Source organism: Callorhinus ursinus, unplaced genomic scaffold (genome assembly GCF_003265705.2).
Source record: "Callorhinus ursinus isolate GAN/ISIS: 27379988/994484 unplaced genomic scaffold, GSC_fseal_2.0 scaffold818, whole genome shotgun sequence".
NCBI classification, from domain to species: Eukaryota; Metazoa; Chordata; class Mammalia; order Carnivora; family Otariidae; genus Callorhinus; species Callorhinus ursinus.
In genome coordinates, this window is record NW_027397873.1 from 1 (window position 1) to 4,965 (window position 4,965).

At 40.6% G+C, this 4,965-nt stretch overlaps 1 pseudogene; it reads right to left on the reverse strand.

Annotated features, from left to right (window-relative positions):
- Positions 1-1,472: 1,472 nt before the first annotated feature.
- LOC112818861 (pre-mRNA-processing factor 40 homolog A-like) lies at positions 1,473-4,346 on the reverse strand (annotated as a pseudogene).
- Between the last annotated feature and the right edge of the window lie 619 nt (positions 4,347-4,965).

Here is a 4,965-nt window from a genome sequence, read left to right on the forward strand (position 1 = left end):
TGTGCTTTGTCTCCCTCTTTGGTTTTGATTTGTTTCATTTTTTCCTCCCTTCCCTATGATCCTCTGCCTTGTTTCTTAAATTCCACACATCAGGGAGATCATAGGATAATTGCCTTTCTCTGACTGACTTATTTCACTTAACATAATACCCTCTAGTTCAATCCATGTCATTGCAAATGGCAAGATATCATTTTTTGATGGCTGCATAATATTCCATTGTATATATACGCCACCTCTTCTTTATCCATTCATCTGTCACTGGACATCTGGGCTCTTTCCATAGTTTGGCTATTGTGGACATTGCTGCTATGAACATTGGGTGCAGGTGCCCCTTTGGATCACTATATTTGTATCTTTGGGGTAAATACCCAGTAGTGCAATTGCTGGGTCATAAGGTAGCTCTATTTTCAACTTTTTCAGGAACCTCCACACTGTTTCCCAGAGTGGCTGTACCAGCTTGCATTCCCACCAGTAGTATAGGAGAGTTCCCCTTTCTCCATGTCCTCACCAACATCTGTCGTTCCCTGTCTTGTTAATCTTAGCCATTGTAACTGGTGTCAGATGGTATCTCATTGTGGTTTTCATTTGTATTTCCCTGACACAAGAGTGATGTTGGGAAAACTTTTTCATGTGTCTGCTGGCCGTTTGGATGTCTTCTTTGCAGAAATGTCTGTTCATGTCTTCTGTCCATTTTTTGGTTGGATTATTTGTTCTTTGGGTGTTGAGTTTGATAAGTTCTTTATCTTTTGGATACTAACCCTTTATCTGTTATGTCATTTGCAAATACCTTCACCCATTCTCTCCGTTGTCTTTTGGTTTTGTCGACTGTTTCCTTTGCTGTGCAAAAGCTTTTCATCTTGATGCAGTTCTAATACTTCATTTTTTCTTTTGTTTCCCTTGCCTTTTGAGACATGTCTAGCAAAGAGTTGCTGCTGCCGAGATCACAGAGTTGCTGCTTGTGTTCTCTTCTAGGAGTTTGATGGATTCCTGTCTCACATTGGGGTCTTTCATCCAATTTGAGTTTATCCTTGTGTATGGTATAAGAGAATGGTTCGATTTCATTCTTCTGCATGTGGCTGTCCAATTTTCCCAACACCATTTGTTGAAGAGACTGTCTTTTTTCCATTGGATATTCCTTCCTGCTTTGTGAAAGATGAGTTGACCATAGAGTTGAGGGTCCATTTCTGGGCTCTCGATTCTGTTCCATTGATCTAGGTGTCTGATTCTGTGTCAGTACCATGCTGTCTTAATGATGACACCTTTGTGATAGAGCTGGAAGTCCAGAATTGTATGCCACCAGCTTTTGTTTTCATTTTCAACATTCCTTTGGCTATTCAGGGTCTTTTCTGGTTCCATACAAATTTTAGATTATTTGTTCCAGTTTTATGAAAAAAATGGATGGTATTTTGAAAGGGATTGCATTGAATGTGTAGATTGCTCTAGGTAGCATTTTTTTTTATATTTGGTACAATTTATTGACCATCATCCAGTTGCTCCAAAAGGGTCCTCCTGCGCTTTTCCAATTCCCCTTCCCTCCGTTCACTGCCAGAAGTACCCCAATTCCCAGAATCCTTTCCAGTCTTTTTCTTAGGTGATTTGTGTTTTGATTCTGTCTTTGTCTAGTTCTGTCTTTTTCATTTTCTCGGTCTTTTTCTTTTTTATCCTTCTCTCGCTCAGCATCTGACTCTGGAGAGTCAGATTTATGTCTCCTCTTCTTGCTTTTCTTCTTACGTTTTTTTGACTTCTTATATCTTCTCTCAGACTCAGCACTAGAAGAATGTTCTGAAGCAGACCGAGACTCTGATCGCTGTCTTTTTTTCTTTGAATGGCTGTCATCATCTGCGTCTGATCCCAATCTAGAGCGGGAACGTTTCCTGTGATTTTTTTTTAGTCTCAACTTCAAAAACTTTATTTTTGTCTCGTCCATTAAGGGCACAGGATACCTTCATCAGCTCCAGCTTTTTTCTCCTTACAGAGTTCTGTCCCATCATCTAAACCCAGGGTTATCCTGTGTGGGCATCCGGTGATGTTTTTTAGATTTTTTAGAATATTTCTTGTTCTTTGAATGATGATGTTGACATTCATGCTCAAGCACATGCATAAAATCTTTAAATATTCGTTTTCTTTTGGACTCTAGAGTTATGTCCTCAAATGCTGGCTCTTTTACAAATCTCTCCCGGATATCTTCCCAGACAGCATCCAATTCTATAGGAGGAGTAGCTTGTTTCAACATACTCTTAAATGCAGATTCTTTTCATTTCCAAGCCTCCTCTTTTTCTCGTTCGCGTTCACGAGCTTCTGCCCCTTCTAGTAAACTGTTGAAAGCCAACTTAATATTTCCCGCATCTAATGTGGTTGACCTTTTAGTTGAACTGATTATGGTCTTCGAAAGTTGTATTTACTTCAACTACAAATCCTTTATCCTTTAGAATGTCTTTTATTATTTTCTTCTCATCATGATAACGTGCTTTAAGATCCTCAACATAAAACTTGAAAAGGTCAAGTGCAGTTGATCCCGGTTGACCAAGCATATTAGTAAATCTAATGTCATAACTAATTGTTGGATACAATTCCATCCAAGATGATATAGAATGCAGTTGTCCATTTCCTGCAGTTCATCTAAAAATATCTGAAAAGATTCTCTATTTTTATGCTGTCGTCTCCTTTCTCTTAGTAAACTTCTGTTTTTTTTCTTCTTACTTTTCTAAAGCTCGGATGTGTTCTTCAAAGCAAATTAATGCATCTTCTTTATCCATGTTCTGTAATTCCTCATCTTCTGCCAAAGTTGAATTATCCATCAGATACTGCTGGGCTTCAGACCAGGTAATAGAGTATGTTACATTAGCCATGTTGTCAAGTATGTTTTTTAAGGCTTCCCAATTTCTCTTCCATAACTGTTTTGCTTGCTCTTCTTTTTTTGAAAGAAAGAATAAAACATCTTCATAGATTTCAAGACGATCACGTTCCGATATTGCATTCCAGACTTCCATCTCTCCAAACATTTGCTCTGCTTTTTTGTATCTGGTTGTGGAAGTCATTTTCTCATGATTTTTAAGAAAACACTGAAAGGATTCCTTAGCCTCTTTGTATTTTGATCTTGCTTCTTCTTTTTCTTCTTTCTCTGTCTGGACTTTGTAAGCATTAAAGGCTTGCTTTTTTTCACTCAACTTTGCTAAAGCACTGTATCGTGGATCATTAATGATCATTTTCATAGCTTGTTCCCATGAAGCATTAGATGGTACCCACTTTTCTTTCAATAATTCTTTAAACGCTTGCTTTGCCTCTTCCTTTGTATTCCAAGTATAGGTTTTCTTTGCTGGTTGGCTTTCCTCCTCTTCTTTTTTGGGAGTAAAATCAGCTACAGTTTCCTGCTTAGCTGTTTCTTCTCCAGTGTTACTGGATACTTCCATACTCTGTTCCTGAACAGCAGGAGTACTAGTAAGTTGTGCTTGTTCTTCAGTTGAAATTGTCACTGTATTCTCGTTATCTACAACAGTAGCAACAATCGAAGTAACTTCTGGCTCGGGAACGACTGGACCAGTTCCACTGACAGTGTTTGAAGCAAAGGTGGAAGCCCTGGCATTGGCTGCGGCGGCAGCGGCGGCGGCGGCGGCGGCGGCGGCGGCGGCGGCGGCGGCGGCAACGACAGCGGCAGCGGCTTCCACAGCAGCCATGGTGCTCATGGTGGTCGGAATTTCTGTTGTAGGAACCGGGGCTGTTGATGTTGTGGTGCACTCCTCTTGCTTACTGCTTTCTTCAGCTTTGATCATTGCATGCAGGTTTGATTTTCTAATAAGACTTCCAGCAACAATGGTATTCTGGTATCCTTCAAGATCCTCAAGTTCTTTAGGTTTGGCCCAACGGGATTCTATTGTTTGAGAATTATAATAGTAAGGCTTTCCAGAGTCAGGGACTTTTAGATAAAAGTTTCCCAGCAGGTGTTTTCAGATCATCTGGTTTCTCCCATGTAGACTGTTTTGTTTCAGTATTGTAGTAGTAAGTCCTTCCATCAGGTGACTTATGCTCGGTCCACATTGATTTTGCACCAGATGTTGTACCTGCTGCTACATCCATATTATTTACTCCTGTCGGTAAAGCAGGCTCCATGGAAGCCTAAGACATATGAGACATCATCATTCCAGGCATTACTGAAGACATCATTCCAGGCATTTGTCCCATTGGCGGCCCTCCCATAGGGGGCATCATTTGCGGCATCATTCCATGAGGTACAGGAGGCATATTCACTCTCTGACCCATAGGGTGCATTCCCATTGGGGCATAATGCATGCCAGGGTGCCCCTCATGAAGTCTCCATACTCCTTTCCTGTCCCCGGCCTCATCGTCAGGCTCAACTGCTCCGCCGGTAGCCACTGCTGCAGCTGGAGAGCCCGCGGAGGGGGAGGGAAGGAGTAGGTTGCATATTTTAACAATATTTGCTCTTCCAATCCACGAGCATGGAACTTTTTCCAACTCCTTGTGTTTTCTTCAATTTCTTTCACGAGTGTTCTATAGTTTTTAGAGTACAGATCCTTTACCTATTTGGTTAGGTATTCCTAGGTATCTTATGGTTTTGGGTGCAATTGTAAAGGCAGTAACTCCTTCATCTCTCTTTCTTCTGTCTCACTGATGGTGTATAGAAATGCAACTGATTTCTGTGCATTGATTTTGTATCCTGTCACTTTACTGAATTCCTGTATGAGTTCTAGGAGTTTTGGGGCAGAGTCTTTTGGGTTATCCATATAGAGTGTCATGTCATCTGCAGAGAATGAGAGTTTGACTTCTTCTTTGCTGATTCTGATGCCTTTTCTTTCTTTCTTTTTTTTTTATCTGGTTGCTTAGGCTAGGACTTCTAGTAATATGTTAAACACCTGTGGTGATAGTGGACATCCTTGCTGTATTCTTGACCTTAGGAGAAAAGCTCTCAGTTTTTCCCCATTGAGAATCATACTCACTGTGAGTTTTCAT